At 43.4% G+C, this 21,160-nt stretch overlaps 1 protein-coding gene across 5 annotated transcripts in view; it reads left to right on the forward strand.

Moving 5' to 3' along the window:
• TMEM86A (transmembrane protein 86A) overlaps positions 1 to 21,160 on the forward strand; it is a 44,325-nt gene that overhangs the window by 6,106 nt on the left and 17,059 nt on the right. The gene's annotated exons all lie outside the window — the stretch shown is intronic.

Genomic DNA, 21,160 nt, shown 5'->3' on the forward strand with positions numbered 1-21,160 from the left:
GGTGAACAGGAACAACTAATTTCAGGGGCAGATGTAGCTATATAAGAAATGGGAAAAGAGGGAGCCTTCAACTAAAGGGGCAGTGGCCCCCAAAAGCCATTATGCTTCTTTGCTAATCCACACCGGACAATACATTTATTTTTCAAGACAACAAAATATTCACAAGTTGAGTCCAGAAAAAATGCACATAGACACATTGGAAAGTACTGGAAGGCAAGAGTTTGTTATCAGGATTCTCCATACAAATGAAAGTAAACAGGTTTTGTTCATTCTGAGGATCACAGAAACCTTTGTCTGATGGGTTCCTACATTGTAAGAGAAAGTTCAGAGACGTCCATGCCTTCCCACCTATTCTGCTGCACACTTAATGGAAACCTTTGATCTACTGCAGGAGTTTCAGAAAATGCCTGAGGAAGTAGTAAGCTTCAAGGTCCTTTGAGAAGAGCTAGCTTTATTTTATTTAAAATGAAGTCAGTGTGTGTGTGTGTGTGTGTGTGTGTGTGTGTGTTTGCACATTTGGAGTCTGTAGTTTCAGTTCTCCATGTTCTCTAATTCCCAGTAAGCTGACAGTTCCCTTCCTTCCCCAGCAGACGCTAGTGAGGGTTCCCTGTACAAGAAATGCTGCAGTCAGATCTTAGACTGATTCTTCTGGCTCAGAGTATCTCCTTTCATGAGAGGCTAGAGGAGGCAGTCAGAGCATTCAGCAGCACTGCAGGGTTTGGAGCCTAAATCACCATGCTTGTTATTTATACAATTGATGTGAATGTGAATGTACCTTTATAGTATTTTTTAAAACAACAACAACATGAAAGGCTATTATTATCGTAGACTGTGCAGTTTATGACTAGCAGTGCATTTGAAATGCCCAATTCTGCTATTAGAAAAATTGCATTTTGTAAAAATAAGATGTTTATGCATATTTATGTCATTTCCTTTATTTATCCTTTAATAACATATGCTTTAATTCTTCTAATAATGCAGGAAAGCTAAACACTTTAAATTTCCACTAATTTCAATGGGGGAGATTTTTCCAGAAGCAATTCTATTCATAGAATCATAGAGTTGTAGAATTGGAAGGGACCCCAAGGGTCATCTAGTCCAGCCCCCTGCAACGCATGAATCTCAGCTAAAGCATCCATGACAGATGACCACCCAACCTCTGCTTAACCCCCCCCCCAAAAAAAGGCATCAGTCTGCCACCTTCCAAGGGAGTCTGTTCTTCTGACAAACAGCTCTTACCAACAGAAAGTTCTTCCTCATGTTTAGTTGGAACCTCCTTTAACTAGAATCCACTGGTTCTCCCTTCTGGAGCAAGAGAAAACAAGCTTGCTCCCTCTTCCATGTGACAAACCTTTAGCTGTTTGAAGATGGCTGTAATATCTCCTCTCAGTCTTCTCTTTCCCAGGCTAAACATATCCAACTCCCTGAACTGTTTTTCGTAAGACGCAGTTTCCAGACCCATTATCATATTGATCACTCTCCTTTGTACATGTTCTAGCTTGTCAATATCCATCTTAAATTGTGGCACCCAGAACACCGGAGTCTAGGCAGAATAGAGCGGTACTATTTCTTCACTTGATCTGGACAGTAGACTTCTGTTGATGCAGCCTAGAGTAGCATTAGATTTTTTGTGTTGCTTCATCACACCGTTGACTCATTTTAAGCTTGTGGTCTACTAAGACCCCTAGGTCCTTTTTGCATGTACAGTCGTACCTTGGAAGCAGAATGGAATCCGTTGCCTCTTGTACAGTTTTTGCCCTTATACTCTCAAATCTGCCTTCCATGCTCTGGGTCATAGATCTCTTCACAAGTGTACACATTCTATACATATAATGCTACTCCTCTTCTCTTCCTGTTTGGTCTATTCCTTTTGAGCAGGTTGTATACTCCTCAATTTCTACATTCCAGTCATGAGACTCATCCCACTCATCCTACATACCTACTTGGGAATAAGTCCCACTGGGCTCAATACTTCTGAGTCAGCATGCGTTGGATTGCACTGTTAAGCATGTGGTTTGTTGCAATAGCAGTTACAAATAGGATTAGATTAGCATGGAGTCTAATTACTTCTGTGCTATACTCAGTCAAAATTGAAGGATATGTGGATCATTGTTCCCTGGCATTAATAACTAAAGATACATCCTGCAGTGTAACCTATATATTCTTTCTAACTGTTTATAGCTGGGATGGAGAACCCAAGGCACTCTGAATGTTGTTGATCTGCAGCCCCCATCATCCCTCACCAGTGACTATGTCAGCTGGGATGGATAGAAGTTGGGAGTCGGACAACATCTGGAAGACCACAGGTTCCCCATCCCTGCTCCCATTACCTCTCATTTATGCTACAAAAATCTGCAGGCTATTTCTGGCAGGTGTGCAAGTTAAAGCGCAAAGAGATACTGTAATTTGTCTCCATAACTTTCCTTCCCCAGGGGGTGGGTGGGCGGGGGGCGGGGATTTGGGTTTGTTTCACTGAAAGCAAACCATGAAGAGTAACCAAGCCTTGTTCTTGACTTGCTGCTCATGATTTGTTGGGGGAAATTTGTTGGGGGAAAGAAATAAAGAGCCGGGTTCAGATATCACATGGTGCCAGACCACCGCATTGAGTTGGACTAGATGCCCCTTTGGGGACCCTCCATCTCCACAATTCTATGATTCTGTGTTTCCCAGGAGTGCTTCAGTATCGAGGCAGGAACAAAGCACCCTCAATTTCAGAATGCACCAGAATACTGCAAATTCACATTTAACCACAGTTAATTTGACCGAAGGTTTAATGTGATGTGCAAATGAGGCCACTGAGTGACAAACAAAAGATGAAATGTGAAAGGAGTTCTGGTGTCATAGCACCCTGCAAGTATCAGGCATTGATTACTACCCAGAGATTTCAAAACCACCAACTAGCCTTTATTGGTGTTGACACTAAATCCATATCTGTTTTTGGTGCATTATGCTGCTTGCTTTTTAGATGATTTCCTTTCAGTGAAAAAGATGGAAGGAAAGTAGATTTCCTTTGAGAGAGGGTTTCTGAAATTCCTTGGGACACAGATTGGGAACAAAGCTGCCCAAAGGCCCCTCTGCTAGAAAGCAGAAAGCAAGGCATCACCACTCAAAGGACACTGGCGAACATCTTTTTAGTGAATATTTGATGCTTAATTCTATCCTTTCTCAGTAGGCACTGCCTTAAGGTTTTATCACCAGCTGAGTGGCACTGAAAAGGGATTACCCTGCCGGCCTAACCACTTTGTGAAAGGAACTTTTGCTGAAAACAACTGTCCCTTCATATTGTCCTGCTGCTAATTCAGGGGACATTGCTTTAGCTGATTGTAACTAGGGCAGATTTGTTTTTTGTTTGCAAAAATATATCAGTGCTGCTTCTGCTGCAGTAGGGCAACAGTGTGTTGACACCAAAGAGCTGGCATTCCTACCTGTTATTCTATGGCTAAAGGTGGTGGAATAGTTGGCACACAGGAATGGCTAGTTGGCCTGAGAAAGGAGGTGTGATCTTGTTTAGGTCATCTTATGATGCTTATCTACTTGTTACAAAGCACACTGCTTCTCCCATGGTTCTTAGTTTAACTTAAGAGGGGGAAAAATACTCTGAAGAATATGGGAACATGTACGTGATGTCCCCAAGTAAAGGGAGTTGAGTGAGAACATAGGCCATTCATCAAGGCCAAAAATGTTGGTTTTTTACTCCCAGCTACTCCAACCCACAGCAGCTCTCGGTGGTTTCAGGCAGAGATCTTCCCCAGCCTTATTTTATTTAATTTATTCTATTTCCTTTACATTCCACCTTCTCCAAGGAGTTCAAGGTGATGGCATACATGGTTCTCTTCCTTCCCCATTTCATCCTCACAACAAACCTGAGAGGTACCGTAGGTTAGGCAGTGGCTGGCTTAAGGTCATCCAGTCAGTTTCATGACTGAGGGGGGATTTGAACCCTGGTCTCCTGGGTCCTAGTCTGACACACTAACCACTACACCACACTGGCTCCTGCTATCTGAGCCTCTTCACCTGGAGCACCCAAGGTTGTGGAGCCCGGGATCTTGCACATATAAAACATGTGCTGATCTAGGGGGAGACAGTATGGCAGTTGTACCTTCCCCGCCTCAGCAGAACTAATGGCTGCTTCATGCTGTTGCTAAGGCTGTTTATACGCTAAATCATTAAAGCACATTCAAGTGCACATTCTTCCCCTCAGAGAATTCTGGGTAATGTAGTTTACCCCTCACAAAGTTACAACTCCCAGCGATCCTTAACAACTGGGCCGGCCCACCCATGAGGCAAGCTGAGGTATTGGATGGCAGGACCCACAGGGCAGATCCTGATGTAGATATTTATCCCCCACCCCTTATTCCTGGTGATCTTCACTCCTTCCCTGGGAGGGAGTGCCATTTTGTGGTTCGCCTCAGGTGCCAAAATGTCTTGGGCCAGCCCTGGTTAACAAATGGCAGTGCCCTGAATTCTTGGGGAGAGAATGCACTTCAAATGTGTGTTATAGTGTGTACATAGCCTTAGGCTGGGGAAGGGGACAAGGGAAATCAAGGTTAAACTTCCTCTCCCAGAGAGTGCTACTTTGCAGCCACATGGGTTTGCAATTTAGTAAGAAAACAAACAAAGCAAGCTCACAGGAAATCTTAATCATGCTCTTCTGTGTCACACCTAATTTGGCCCTGCAAAACTGCTTAAGCGCAGATGTGCCATCATTGCCCTTGTCAGAATCACAGAACTTTGTTTTTCTTCCTGGAATTGACCAAAGTAGAAAATATGTTATAAGTTAATTGACACAAGAGATATTTGTGCTACAGGTCAACCATAGTCTTGGAACCCTATAACATCTTAAGGGTTCTTGGAGTCATTCAGGTTTTGCATGCCAACTGCGTATCCTGTGCAACTGTATATTAGAGCCCCAGCACTTTTGGTGTTATTTTAATTTTAAAGGAAAACAACTTTGAGAGGAGATAATTTGGAGTAGTTGAGCAGTTGGGTTTCTAAGTGATCTCAAACACATGCTTATAATATTAGAAGATCATTCAGTGTGTGACTTCAGGTTTAATTCTGATATATAATGCTTATATCTCACTGATAGTATATAAACACTACTTGAAAAGCTCACTTTAAAAAACCTCTCTAACAGAATAAGTAAGAATCCGTAAGCCAACTAACCAAGAGGGTGGTGGAGGAGGACTTGCTTAGTAACCAGGCAGAGTGACATGATGTTCATTGAGCTAGCACATGCTCTGGTTGGCTGTGTAGTTCTGAAGAAGTTTTTCCTCTGTATGCTTGGTTGTATGTCTCCCTACTATGTACAAGGCCTAAAGTAAGAAAAAAGCTCTTTGTTTATCCCCCCCCCCATGATACAGTGGAACCTCATGTTATGTACCATCCCCCTTGTGAACGCTGTGGGTTACAATCTCTGCTCCCGGTTGCGACCTTTGCCCCGGGATGCGAGTGGAAGTCACATGCCGGCAGCAGCGGGAGGTGCCATTAGCAAAAGTGCATCTCATTTTACGAGCGGTTTTGGGTTGAGAACAGACCTCCGGAACGAATTAAGTTTGTAACCGGAGGTACCACTATATACCATTTTGTTCTGTTTCTTCAGTAAAGTATTATAAGGATTTCGTTTTTTCTTTGGACTTCTTCTGTATTGTTTTAGTGACTTTGCTAACACTGAACCCCATGGCAGTTAAGCTACCTAATCCTGCTGCCTTTCTGCTTCAGATTTTTCCTTCCTGAAGCTGCTTTTATAAAACCCAAACCAAACCCATGGTTTTTGGCTTCCAATTCTAATAAAAAGTTTCAACTGGATAAGAATTCCCCCCAATAAAATAAAATAAATTCCCTAAGGAAACTGTTTAACACCTTACATGTTTTGAAACAATTAAATATAGATTAGAAATAAAACAAATCAGCAACTGCATTGACTCCAAAGAAGAAACCAGTAATTAAAGTCACCCAAAGCAGAGTACAAGAACTGACTGAATGCCTTGGTCAGGAGGGTGAAGAGGAAGAAATCAATTTAGGAGGGAAAAATCTAAGAAGCAGAACCCACTTCAATAGAACTGGACAGAGGGGAAACGTCTAATTAAAAGGGCAGGTGCACTACTGGGAAGGCTGGCACTACAACTTTATTTTTAAGTAAAATCAGGGATGAATATAGCAGTAATGGTAGGGAAACATGGAAAACACTGAAATGCAATGGGTTGAAATAGTAGCACTATCCTGTTGCATGATGTTTTCATGATGGCTTTAATTGCTGCAGATCATTTTATGACGTTGCTTCAGTTTTTTACTCTGTGCCTCACTCTGGGATAGGGGAAATGAAGAAGGGCAGAATATGAATTGAAATAATAAATGACATAAAAGAAGGTTGTAAATGGCCTGGGGGAAGTAGGCATTTTTGTCTGCCTTGCTTGCTATGAGTCGCCTTGGAGATTGGTAGTGGTCCATAACTGATGGTTCTTTTGAAGAAGAAACACCTGTCAGATGATGCAAACTTATCCAGCATTGAGATGAAAATACAAGAGGCACAATATTCCTTTTTTTTTCTTCATTGCTTATGTCTTGAAAGATACAGTACTGGGAAATTCCCCTTCCCCAAACAAACATTTTCTCCATAAACAACAAGTGTAAGTTTTTTAAGCAGATGGCTGCGTCCTGAGTTTCCCTTCCTCATAGGAGTTAAGCAATCAAGGAAGTATCCTTGGAAGTGCCTTGTAAATCTTTTATGGGAACGTCATTGCTATATGGTTGGGAGCGATGTAGCCTTGCAGCTGAAACATTCTGTTTGCTTTTGTTGTGCTTTTGTGAGCATGCAGGACAGAAGGGAAGGGGAGAGAATAAATAACATAGCACAGGGCAGGAGGGAGAGTGACTGGGATCTTCCTAAACTGCAAAACACAATCAGATGAAGTATTCCATAGTCTTTTCTTTCAGCTTCCTGTATCATTAAACTCTGACATTTTATTGGAAGAATGTATCAGAGCCTAAATGAATTCATTACCATGTGTTTTCCTTATGAATGTGGAAAGGCAGAAGGAATGTTTTACCTGGTTATCTTTTCAGCATTCCATTTTCTTCTCTGCTATAGTTTCCCTTCTCTGTCTTTCTGGGTCTAATCTTTACCGAGTCCCTGTGGTCTCAGTTCCATATCTGGAACATGGAGCATGTGAGGGTCATGCATTTATTTTAGGTGCTGCTTGCTCTGAACATGGAGAATAAGCAGAATCATAGAATCATAGAATCATAGAGTTGGAAGAGACCACAAGGGCCATCGAGTCCAACCCCCTGCCAAGCAGGAAACACCATCAGAGCACTCCTGACATATGGTTGTCAAGCCTCTGCTTAAAGACCTCCAAAGTAGGAGACTCCACCACACTCCTTGGCAGCAAATTCCACTGTCGAACAGCTCTCACTGTCAGGAAGTTCTTCCTAATGTTTAGGTGGAATCTTCTTTCTTGTAGTTTGGATCCATTGCTCCGTGTCCGCTTCTCCGGAGCAGCAGAAAACAACCTTTCTCCCTTGCATATGGGAGTGGATTCAGCATGGAGTGACGGGGTGCCATTTTTCCCCCTCCCCTCCTCCGCGTCGCCGCCAGCCGCGTAACACGTCACTGTTTTCCCCTTCCTCCGCCGGCATCAGATATTGGCAAGGGCATAGTCTGATGCCAGGACCCAGCTATGGTGCATGGAGAGTGTCTCTGAGTCATGCTTTTTCTCACCACTGAAGATACAACTAAACATCACTGGAAAATGCAGGGCCATCATTGAAATGTTCTTCTGTAATGTCTAGCAGCCCACCTCCTTGGCTGGGGTCTGCAGAATCATTTTGAGGAGAATGGGAGACGTTTCACGACATCAAAGTAGCTGAAGTAGGAACATTGGGTTAGCTACAGTGCAGTCATGCACAAGTTTATTCTGAAGTAGGGATATAGGGAGGCAACAAATTCCACCCCATCATGTGCTCCTCAAAGTCAGCCATTTTCACACACACCATTGAGGTTTTCACTGAGCTATCCACCATGTTGAACTATTCACCGTGACTCCAATATCTCTTTCCTTTGGCTCCTAGGCTGTATTTCCTATGGGAGTGTTGTGAGAATATCATCCATGCCAAAAATGTCTGTCATACTCTTCTAGTGTGAAGTTATTACTGAGCATATTAGAGCTGAATAGGAGGATCTGAATCTCAAATGTGCTTGCTAATTCATTCTCACAAGATCCTCAGTACAAATCTATATTTAGGAAACAAATAGCATTGTGGGTCAAAGTGTGGAGAAAAGCAAGGATATCACCAACCTTCCGGCAGCCCTCAGCATGGGGCTGCCAGTGGGCACAGCATCCGTGTCCCCAATAGCCACGATGATACCATATTTAAATTTTTTTTATTCAACTGCAATCACCATTACACTACTCACCACCCTACCTGGTGAGTCTCCAGACAGCCGTTTAGTCATGGGCATGAATCTGTAGGCTAGGTGTTACAGTGGTGCCCCGCAAGACGAATGCCTCGCAAAACGAAAAACTCGCTAGACGAAAGAGTTTTCCATTTTTGAGTTGCTTCGCAAGACGAATTTCCCTATGGGCTTGCTTCGCAAGACGAAAAACGAAAACGTCTTGCAAGTTTGTTTCCTTTTTCTTAACACCGTTAATACAGTTGCGACTTGACTTCGAGGAGCAACTCATAGAACGTGGTGTGGTAGCCTTTTTTGAGGTTTTTGAAGACTTTGGTGATTTTTAAAGCTTTTCCAAAACTTCTTTTAAACTTTTAAAACTTTTTTGGGGGGGTTTTGGATTTTGGGTTGGGGTGTTTGGAATTCAAGGACTTGGTGTTGGGGAGGGGTTTGCAAGAATCTGGAAGCTTGTGTGTTTTTTCTGCATTTTTATGATTTTCTGCAACCATTGGGCCACTCTGCTGTTTTTTTTAAAAAAAATCTGGATTTGAATTTCTGTGTGGTGGGTGGCTGGGGGAACAGTTGGGGAGGGGGTTCTTCAGCAAGAAGCAAAGAGTGGAAGAGGAACCTTCTTCGAGTTGTCCCCCAGAGTCTTAGAAAATGTACTGTACACTTTGTTGATTTTTAAATGTTTTTCTGTCATATTTAGAAACTTAATTTATTGTTCCTTCAATTTTTGAAATGCTCTTTACAGTATGTGTGACTTTAAAGAGCACTTAATAAACTCTTGTTGTACCAAATTTGGCTTTGTTTGGACTTCTTTTGACCATAGGAACACATTAATTGAATTTCAATGCATTCCTATGGGATTTCGTGCTTCGCAAGACAAAACATTCGCTAGACGAAAAAACTCGCGGAACCAATTAATTTCATCTTGCGAGGCACCACTGTACTGATGTATAAGTAGGCACATTGCATTTGGGGCAAATTACAATACTGGGGAGCCACCATGGATGAGAGTTGAGTTTTGCTCTCATTCAAAAACAGCACCTGCACCCGCCCTCTGCTAAGACAGTGGGAAGGGTAATGACTTGGGGTTTGGCTGGGTCATTCTGGTGAGGGGCCTTTTTGAGCCCTTGAGGACTTCTAGTGCCCAGCTGCTGGCACTGAGCATAGTGGAAAGGAAACTGAGAATGCATGCAGGCTGGCATAAGAACTCATGCTACTTTATGTGTTCTAGTAGCAAAGCATGCAAAATGATGTCAAGGGCAATAATTAATGCATTTATTACTTATTAGTATTTATGTTTTATCATTCTTTTATATTTGTAGGAAGCATCCTAGAGTGGTTGGCGCAACACAGTTAAATGGGCGGGGTACAAATAATAAAATGGTTCATTTGTTTGTTTATACCAGGGGTCTGCAACCTTTAAGACAAAAAGAGCCACTTGGACCCGTTTCCGAAGAAAAAACAACTGGGAGCCGAGCCGCAAAACCATTGCAACATTTAAAACAAATATATCTCCAGAGCCGCGATCTGACAGTGGGCGGGAAGGTGACGGCGGGACGGTGCGTGACTAACGCACGCACCGCCCCCATGCAACGTCACAGCCAGTACAGCGCCCGCCACAGTGGAGATTGTCAGGGCGCACAATGCGCCTTCTCCCCTCACTAGTATCCGCCCCGGAGCCGCGGCAAAGGTGTAAAAGAGCCACATGCGGCTCCGGAGCCGCGGGTTGCAGACCCCTGGTTTATACTGAAATGCTTCAGTCCACTGGGAGGAAGTCACCTTAGCTAAGTCCCATTGAACCCATTGCCAAAAGATAGTTGCACTAAACTGAATCCTCTCTGTTTTCAGTGGAGTGTTAATGTTGACTTAGAAGTGACTTCTGCTGAATTCCGTAGACGCCCCTCCAGGCAATTGGCAGAGATAATAGACTCATTCTTCTCCAAGGACTGAAGCCTTGGTCATTACTAATTTTTGCTTGTTGACAAGTGTACACATGGCTTGAGAGTTTATTTATTAGATAAATTTCTATACCACTTTTCATTTGGCCTGTAGCAGTGCTCTGAAAGAGCTATTTGAGCAGGTTTGCAGAAGCCCCTCCAGGCAATTCACAGAGATAATAGACTCGTGTCTTCTCCAAGGGAAAGGAGCCTGGCTGGAATCTTAAACAGAACCATCATTTCCTGTTTGCAACAGAGTAGGGTTGCTATTTTTAGTTTTTATGGTCTTATGCAGTTTTCATGCATCCTGGAGCTATCAGAAGCAAAAATCAAATTGCAGTCGGTTAATAATGGCTCTCCTAGATCACCTTGGAAACCCCCATTGATCCTGATGTTAACCTTCAATCCTTCGGTGAATGTACACAAGCAGTTTTATTGTGTGGTAAGGTATGGTTGCTCACTTATCTGTATTACTACCCATATGGTGTAAATATTCTTTACTGATCATTCTCATGCCTGGTGAATTTTGGCATCTTTACCATATAGGAAGCTGTCTGTCTGGAGTCACTCCTGATCTCCAGCTGAAATAACACACGGGATTGCTTTTGCTTCACATCTGTCCCTTGTTGTCCTCCCTCCTCCCACCTTGTTGCCCTTCTCCCTCATCAAAATTTAGAGGGCAAGAGCTTTGGGGGCAAGGTGCTGGTTTCTGTTACTGATAGCCTGTAGAACACTATGTTGTTAATAATAATAAGCCAGAATCAGGGTCTTCTCTAGGCCTCCATATTTCTGGACAGAAGTGCTTTTGAAGTTCAGGAGATCCTCTAGAGTAGCTTGTGATGCGTGATAGGAGGAGCACTCCTGATCAGCAGTGTGCAAATGGAAGCACTTCTCATGTGTATTCGGGACTTCTTGGAGGACATAATATTTGCAAAGGACCAAGGTGCATACTCTGTGAGAATGAGCTTTCAAAAACCATCCATCATAACCCATGACTAAGGGTTCACTGTTACTGAAATTTGAGAGGGGATGTGATGTTTGGGAATGAATCTGGGACAGACTAGGCAGTGGCTAGTGAAGTGGATAATTTGTTGCTGGACTAATTTCTTATCTTGATCAGCTAGGACCTGCTGTGACAGATCTGGCAGCTGACCTATTAAGAAGAGTGCATCAGGATGGAGTGAGCAGCTCACAAGACATTTTTCTTGGGTTAGCTGTAGCATGTTCAAGGAAATAGGTGTCTGATTTATCTACCACTAATTAATTCCAGGCGTCTTGGAGTTTCATGAGGTAAGAGTTAATCAAGAGAGATGTGAGACAGAATAAGCAAGTTTGAGGACAACCTCTTCTTTCTAACAACTCAAGGAATCATTTGTCTCACTAACACTTTATGTGGTGTGGACACCATTATACAGGGTAGGTACCTTCAACCTCTTCAGATCCAGGATCCACTTTTAACCTAAATGTGCACCTGGGGACCCATTTCTTAATTGTTTAACACACATTTGTGTGGTGGTGGTGCTCCTTTTGCAACTCAACTTGGATCAGGCCACATCCTACTAGTGGGTCTGGACCCAGCGGTTGAACCCACTCAGTTATCAAGCCCTCACTTGCCTCTCTACTTCACAGACAGGTAGAAGAAAATTACGCAAAGGCCAAAGCTGGTACCCTTGTTGCATAAGTAGCTCTTCCCCGAAACTTTTCTCAGCCCAGTTGTTGATGCTCCAGAGTGTGATACGAAACCCAGGGACACAAGGAGATTCAGGAGGTGGTTGTTTTTACGTTTGCAGTGTGTAGGCAGGTTAATCAGATAATTGGTACATTTTGACATGTTTACACCCAGTAGACCGAAGGCTGTGGATCATTTTGCTTAATGAAATTATTTATAGTCATATTTACTGGGTCAACCATTCTGTTGTGAGGAAACTGACCCACAGATATAAGCAACCTGTGTTTCGGCCTAATGAAAGTAGTTGGAGGAGGAACAACCAACATGTTCCCTTTAACACTGAATTTGCCACTTCACCTTTCTGGTTTTCCTGCAGAGCTGGTTTTCTCCTAGAGCTGCTGCTGTTTCATGAAGGGCATGCAGCTGGCTTGAACCGATGGGCTATGTTGTTCAACAACACCTGAAGGACATCACATTGGCAGAGTCAGCTCATCCAGTAGGCAAATTTGAGGTGGCTGCCTCAGCGGTGGCAGCCCCCAATATGGCAGCTTCGCGGGCACCCCGACACCTCTGCACCTCTGTATTGGTTGAACTTGTGCCTGAAATTGCTCAAGCATGAGAGATCTCATGCGATTTGGGTGAGATCTCACCCAAATTGGGTGAGTTCTTGCCTGAAATTGTCGCTGATACTGCTGCTGCTTCTCTGCCCATGGCAGAGGCAGCAGGGGGAGTGGAAAGCAGTGTTGGCAGTAGCAGGTATGGCACCAGCGGCAGGAGTGGCAGGGCAGGCAAAGGCGGCACTTTCCATTTTGCCTTAGGTGGTGAAACGGGACGCACTGCCTCTGTGCGTTGATTGTCCCTCCTCTATAATAATGGTCTGTACACAATCCTGGTATCTCTACACAGACAAGAATCATGGTCTCTTTTCCACAACTCATTTTCCTGCTCATCCAGTGCAAAATGTTCTTGAATTTTTAGCCGTAGTTCCGAGAGATGCCATACTCAGGGTGTTTTTGTATCCAGCTGACTATATTTATATAATATACTGTGCCAAAAAAGTTGTGCTTCTATTCAGCCCGTCTTCTGCGTTATTCAGTTTGGCATAAGTCTGCCAATGAACCCTTCATGCGAGGATTGCTGATGCACTGTTAAATATATCTATTTGTTACATATATTTTAAGACCGACACCTCTTGGTGTCGGAGCTTGTTCAAAGGCTGAGTCAGAGCTTTCTGCAGAGGCCTTATCACACCACTGCCTGCTGTTACTCCTGAGCTGCCCCCGCAGCACCACTCTGCCTTAATTTGGCTTTAGGCATAACTTAATGGCAACTCTGAGATTCTTTGGATGCCAAATTTGATCATGTGTCATATTATGCACTGGTGCAAGAAACAGTCAGCCTGATATATATTGCGGTTTTGACATGGCCTGTGCTCTTCAAGGGCATAGAGATCATATTGGTCCTCCACCTCATTACCCCTCCGGTTGCTCCCCACCACAAAAGTTCAATATCAGACTAATTGAAGCTGTGGCCTTGAATCTCTGTATCTCATTACCCATTCCTTCAGCCTGCTAGTCTCAGCAAGGCAAAATTTAGAATGTCATGAAACCTGATAAAACAGTGCCTTTTCCTTTTTTTCCTTTGGTAATGTACAATCTGTGTTCTTTTCACAGGAGATTGTGATATAAATAATGAACTGTCTCTGGAGAATATGTGCTGTGAAGCTTGAAAGTCTTCATTAGGTCTCAGTCCCAGAGTCTTCCTTTCGCATTAGAACTTTTCTGTGCTAGCTTGGTTTTCTGGGGAAAAGGACACCGGAGGTGGCTCAATAAGTTTTGGTGCCTGGGGCAGAAAATCAAAATGTGGCAAAGATATAATAACGTTGTGGTAAATAATGAACAAGCTGCTGTTGATGGGCTGCCTCAGCTTTGAGGTAATGGTGTGTGGCCTACTTTACAGAGGACAGTCCTCTATTTGAAGGGCTAACTGCTGAATCTGTTTCAAAGATTTGTTGTTGTTGTTTAGTCGTTTAGTTGTGTCCATGGACTAGAGCACGCCAGACCCCATGGACCAGATCACACCAGGCACTCCTGTCTTCCACTGCCTCCCACAGTTTGGTCAAACTCATGTTGGTAGCTTCGAGAACACTGTCCAACCATCTCGTCCTCTGTCCCTTTCTCCTTGTGCCCTCCATCTTTCCCAACACCAGGGTCTTTTCCAGGGAGTCTTCTCTTCTCTTATGAGGTGGCCAAAGTATTGGAGCCTCAACTTCAGGATCTGTCCTTCCAGTGAGCACTCAGGGCTGATTTCCTTAAGAATGGATAGGTTTGATCTTCTTGCAGTCCACGGGACTCTCAAGAGTCTCCTCCAGCATGCTTTGATGTGATCCACCTGGAGCAGGAACTGGCAAGCCACTCCAGTATCCCTGCCAAGAAAACTCCATGGACTAAAACAACAGGCATATAAAAGTTTCAAAGATAAGGAACCATAAAAAAACAAGATGGAGGGCCTTGAAGCTGCCCATCAACAGCTTTTGAACACCACAACGCACACGTAACTAGCTGCAAAGTAACATAACATGATATGTAATAAAACTGTAATTTTAATCGTCATATCAAAAAGCACAGTTCCTGATGACAACATATCATATCTTCTATATGTATTGGTATTGTAAAGTCCAAGGATTGTCAAGTCCAAAGATTACAATGCACAGGTGTACACAAGGGTGTATCCTGAGAACTATTCTACCATTAGCTGCCTTTTGTTACTAATTAGTTTGTTTGTCACACTTTCAGACATAGGACGATGCAGAAGGTGGTTTCGCTTGTTGCATGTTTAAGATGTAGGACGATGCAGAAGGAAGATATCAGCATGAAATGGCATTGCCAACAGAAACTGTGCATTGTAATGTTTAGACTTGACAATCCTTGAACATATGGAAGATATTATATGTTGCCATCAGGAACTGTGCTTTTTGATATGCTGATTAAAATTACATTTTTATTACATATCATGTTATATTAAAAAGGTAAAGGGACCCCTGACCGTTAGGTCCAGTCGTGACCGACTCTGGGGTTGCACCGCTCATCTCGCTTTATTGGCCGAGGGAGCCGGCGTACAGCTTCCGGGTCATGTGGCCAGCATGACTAAGCTGCTCCGGCGAACCAGAGCAGCACACGGAAACGCCATTTACCTTCCCACCGGAGCGGTACCTATTTATCTACTTGCACTTTGATGTGCTTTCAAACTGCTAGGTTGGCAGGAGCTGGGACCGAGCAACGGGAGCTCACCCCGTCGCGGGGATTCAAACCACTGACCTTCTGATTGGCAAGTCCTAGGCTCTGTGGTTTAACCCACAGCACCACCCGCATCCCTATCAACTTTACAGCTATTTATGTGTGTGTTGTGGTGTTCAAAAGATGCTTCATGTAATGAGGCAATAGTAGTGTTTGTTGCCCATCTACATCTGGCAGCACTCAGTCAGCAGACTGGGCATCCACACAAATATCCTGGGGGTGCCTTTCACGCCATGGTGAGGTGTGTTTAATTATGCTAATTATTTCTACATTTAATTTAATTATGCTATTGTCCCTACAGGTCTAAAAGCATGCCCAAAATTACAACAACAACAACAACAACAATTTATTATTTGTACCCTACCCATCTGCAAACTTCATACAAATTAGCACCCTCTTTTGTCCTGTTTTTGGGTGATGCAAACCCTCTTTTTTGGCAATGCAAAACAGTCTACCCTACTTGGCTTGCTCAATTGGTAGGGCTGGGTCTGAGCAGAACAGACGGTGCACAAATAGAAAATGATAGTATGCTAACTTGTTATGGTACTCTCCTTGCTTCGTAATAATTTCAAAAGGTATTGCTAAGTGCAGATATAGTTATGCTGATACCATATTATCTTCCATCCTGATGATGCCCTAAGGAATGCTAGGCAGCAAAGGCATTTATTCCTCATCCTGTTCATATCTCACTGGTGTGATTAACTTCCTGTGAGAAACACTTTTGCTTGCATAACAGTGCATGATCAGATTAATAACTAGAACATGCCCACATTTAGTGCGGGGAAATTGGATCTCAGGAAGAGAATGAGTTCGGTTTTTGTCTCTTTTCATGTTGCTTCCTACATCATCACCAGCCATGAAATCAGGGTTTTAATGCTAATTCAAGCTAAGCAACACCTGAAGCCCATCTATCCATAGTTGCACCTATGACATAGTGACTAAATAAGTGGCAGGGCATAATTTTGTTATCTGGGTTGTTAAATATTTTGAGATGATATGTAGGGATAGATGAATCAGTCAGTCTGGGTTTCCCCCCAGTTTCTATTTTTTTCAAGTCTTACTGCAGTTCTGCAGCAATTTGCTTTTTTAAAAATAAAAACAACAACACTAAAAATCGATCAGTATTCTAATTTCTTCTTATATATACATTTTTGCAAACAATTTCTCCTCAAATTTTGTGTTATTTTCACTAACATATGTCTTTTTACGCACAAATCTCCTAATATATACAATTTTGAACACATTTTCTGGTTGGAAAACTTCATTGTGAAATTTGGAGGCCTGCAAACTTTGAAGGATGGTGGTGTTTTGATTTATCTCTTGGTTCGCAAAGTGTAAATTGGGTAGTTTCTCATTAAAATGCAAACAACATCAAATTTCTCCCTTGTTCCTAATTATATCTAAGTTGTATGATGAGTTGAAATCTGCCTTTATTGTTGCATAAAGATCCTCTGCAATTGTGGTCATGATCTTTCCTGCATTTTAAGCAGTTTCCTCAATCAATTCAAATCTTTTTTTAGAATCCAGATGGACAGCTAGACAGAGACAGCATTTGGTTGTTGCTGCTATACAGCAATATTTAAAAAAATAAGGCTCGTTCCAGGGATATCCTTAACCTGCACAAATTGCTAAGGAGTAGGTTATAACAGGTTCTGCGTTAGAGCATTAGAATTTTCTCTACCTTCTTATGACAGACAATGACCATTCTTAGTAGGAAAATGCTGAAGATTTTGAATAATAGCGTTGACAGTTAATTGAATTGTGTGTATGATTTTGCGCAGTTCATATTTGCTTTAGAGTGACTTACCTGGAAATAAATCTCATTGAACTTATTTCTGAGTAGATAGCATCATGCAGTTAAGGCAGTATCTAGATTGCCAGTTTTACACAAATTGCATTAACAGCAGTGCTGACCTAATAATAATAATAATAATAATAATAATAATAATAATAATAATAATAATTTATTATTTTATACCCCGCCCATCTGGCCGGGTTTCCCCAGCTGCTCTGGGCGGCTCCCAACAAAATATTAAAAACATGATAAAACATCAGTCATTAAAAACATCCCTAAACAGGGATGTCAGATGTCTTCTAAAAGTCAGATAGTTGTTTATTTCCTTGGCATCTGATGGGAGGGCGTTCCACAGGGTGGGAGCCACTACCAAGAAGGCCCTCTGCCTGGTTCCCTGTAGCCTCACTTCTCACAGGAAGGGAACCGCCAGAAGGCCCTTAGAGCTGGACTTCAGTGTTCAGGCTGAATGATGCGGGTAGAGATGCTCCTTCAGGTATACTGGGCCGAGGCCATTTAGGGCTTTAAAGGTCAGCACCAACACTTTGAATTGTGCTCGGAAACGTACTGGGAGCCAATATAGGTCTCACTGCTGCTCTGCCACAGCCCCACTCAGATAAGCAGCAGCAATCCTGGGACTAGGGGTGGGGTGGCTGCATCCCACTTATTGCATCACTACTGATAGATCACTAATCTCCTAGTCCTCCATAGGGACTAAGTTCCGAGAGCAATAAAAGCTCCCACCTTTTCTAAACAAGTGCCTCTTTAAACTGCAGAATCCTCTAATAATGATATACAGCTATTTAAATAATACCCTGCTTCATAATATTTTTTCAATAGTCTTTTCATTAAAGCATCTGGGTGCAAAGACTTATTGCAGTGCACAGCTACAAAGGAATTTCTCTCTCCCTTTGATAGGCAGCCACCCCTTTTTAATGCTACTTTGATTAATTCCCTTTCCCTTTCTCTGCACCTCCACTGCAGTACCAGCCCCCCCCCCGCCACCCTCCCCGGCCAGTGCCAAATAAACTAAAGCACTAATACATTCAAGTCCAGAATCTCAAGGCCAATTGCCAAGGGTTTAATTATATTCTTCTGGCAAATGACCATTGTTTGCTCTTTAAAAAGTCAAGCCTTACTGGCTGCCAACTCTGCCGCTCCAGTCAGCTGAGGAGGGAGGCTTTGAACTGTTGCAAAAGTCTTTTATTTTTGCAGAACCAGGAGGTAATCGTAGAGCTAGTTGTAGGCTGTGAGCACGAACAGATCTCGGAGGTAAGGGAGGGATGACTTGTGACCTCACCTAACTGATTGGAAGACTTCAAATGAAATTTGTACACAGTCCGACCGGACATTAAAAAAACAACAACCAAAAAACCCACCCATCTTTTGGCAATGTTGTTCTGGGGAAAGTTACCTCAGATTACCAAATCCTCTGCAAGTTTTGATGTCTGTCCTTGTTCTCAGTGACAGAGAAGTTAAAGGGAGGATGTTACACATTGCTCTTTGGAGAGGAGTACAGTCATACCTCATGTTACGTTTGCTTCATGATACGTTTTTTCAGGTTGTGTCCTGCAGTGACCCGGAAGTACCGGAAAGGGTTACTTCCAGGTTTCGCTGCTCACACATGCGCAGACACGGCAAATCGCGACCCGCGCGTGCGTAGACACGCTGCTGCGGGTTGTGTTCTATTCATGTTGCAAACAGGCCTCTGGAACGGATCCCGTTCGCAACCAGAGGTGCCACTGTATTCCTCCTTCTAACATCAAACTTTGATGGTGAGTGCCGCTGGGATTTTGCAGCCAAAATGGGGCCATTAAGAAACAAGAGAGAGGCCAAGGCATGCTTGCGGGGGGGGGGGGATTCAAGGTTTGCAGAAGAGCAGTGAAGTGTGTAACGTTATGCATGCATATTATTGAGAAAGTGGGCAGAGAGAAGTTTTAGCTCAGGGATATCTGATGAAGCTGAATGTCTGAAGAGTCAGAGCAGACAAAAGGAATATTTATTCACACAGGGCCTAGTAAAACTGTGGAATTTGTACTCACAGGAGGCAGTAATGGCAACAACTTGGATGGTTTAGAAGAGGATTAGACAAATTTATGGAGAATAAGGCTATCCGTGGCTGCTAGCCAGTGCTCTGCCTCCATTGTCAGAGGTAGTATCCTTCTGAATAGTGGGGTGCAGGTGGCACTGTGGTCTAAACCACTGAGCCTCTTGGGCTTGCCGATCAGAAGGTTGGTGGTTCGAATCCCTGCGATGGGGTGAGCTCCCGTTGCTCTGTCCCAGCTCCTGCCAACCTAGCAGTTCGAAAGCATGCCAATGCCAGTAGATAAAGTAGATAGGTACCGCTGCAGCAGGCAGGTAAACGACGTTTCCATGCGCTCTGGTTTCTGTCACGGTGTTCCGTTGTGCCAGAAGCGGTTCAGTCATCCTGGCCACATGACCCAGAAAGCTGTCTGTGGACAAACCGTTAACTCCCTCCTACCAACACATTTAAAAAACCATAGAGTGACATGGGAACTGAGGCCATTGTCTCTGAACTGGATCTTGTGCCAATGAGACATTGCCAATTTGCACCTGCAGCTCAAACATGAGACAAAAAACTGCATTGTATCTCATCTCAATAGCTGTGTTGTTTCATTGAACCCAAGGATCTCCCACCACACTGAAAAGAGCTGGTCAGTTAAATATTTGCCAATAATCAAACCTTGAATGACAATAGTTACCACTGCTGGGGGGGCGTGTCCAATATTGAATTTTAGCGGATATTTAAGTGCCATTTAAAATATAGGTTAGATTGCTGTAAATATGTGGGGCAGCCTCTGAAGATGTTTCGGAAACTTCGGCTGGTAAAGAATTTGGCAGCCAGGTTGCTCACCAGGACATATGATCCTTGGATGAAGGGGGGGATATATAAATATAATAAATAAATGAAATATATTGCTTTTGTCATGTCAAGATTGTGCTTATTTAAGCAGATGGATGGGAAAGGTGAGAAATTCCCAGAGCTCTGTTGCTTTTCACAGGGAGCTTTGTCCAGTTCAAACCTTTTCCTCCATGTGATATTTATGGCAGCTTTTCCTGGAAAGCAATTGTTTTCAGTCCATAAAGCCTGGGCCACATGCTTTCTCTCAACATTGAATTGGCTCCTGCCCAGTGTGTGGCTGATAGAAAAACCATTCTGTGGGTGTGCCCCTGTGTGTGCTTTCTCAAAAATGAATCCCACTCACTAGCTATAGAAGGTTGGAGTTGAAGTTGGTAGTGAGGCTGACAGCTAAGAAGCAAAATATAATGGACTAATACAATATGGAGGGACGCGGGTGGTGCTTTGGGTTAAACCACAGAGCCTAGGACTTGCCGATCAGAAGGTTGGCGGTTTGAATCCCCACGACGGGGTGAGCGCCCGTTGTTCGGTCCCTGCTTCTGCCAACCTAGCAGTTCAAAAGCACGTCAAAGTGCAAGTAGATAAATAGGTACCGCTCCGGCAGGAAGGTAAACGGTGTTTCCGTGCGCTGCTCTGGTTTGCCAGAAGCGGCTTAGTCATGCTGGCCAAATGACCCGGAAGCTATCTGCGGACAAATGCCAGCTCCCTCGGCCAATAAAGCGAGATGAGTGCTGCAACCCCAGAGTCTTTTGTGACTGGACTTAACTGTCGGGGTCCTTTACCTTTACCTTTATATAAATGTAGCCTGTTACAGTGATATAGTTGCCACCTGAAAACCAAAACCTTATTTGAGTGTGTTGAGTCATTTAAATGTATGCAGACTTGTGTTTATTGACTAAGATTGAGGCCAAGCTAAAAACTAGCGCTCGACCTTGAACTTGGCCTGGAATCTTTTGAATGAGCATAGCTCCGTCAGTAGAGCATGAGATTTTAAATCTCAGGGTCGCAGGTTTGAGCACCATGCTGGGGAAAAGATTCCTGCATTGTAGAATGGCTGTCACGGTCCCTTCCAACGCTATGATTCTTTGAATGTGCATTGCATGCTCTGAGAATCACCTGTGGCCCCTCGACGGCATGCACTACCACTGGGAAAACGCAAATGGCAGCAGTTCCCAACATATGCA

The sequence above is a fragment of the Podarcis vaucheri genome (genome assembly GCF_965113315.1).
Source record: "Podarcis vaucheri genome assembly, chromosome: 1".
NCBI lineage: Eukaryota > Metazoa > Chordata > Lepidosauria > Squamata > Lacertidae > Podarcis > Podarcis vaucheri.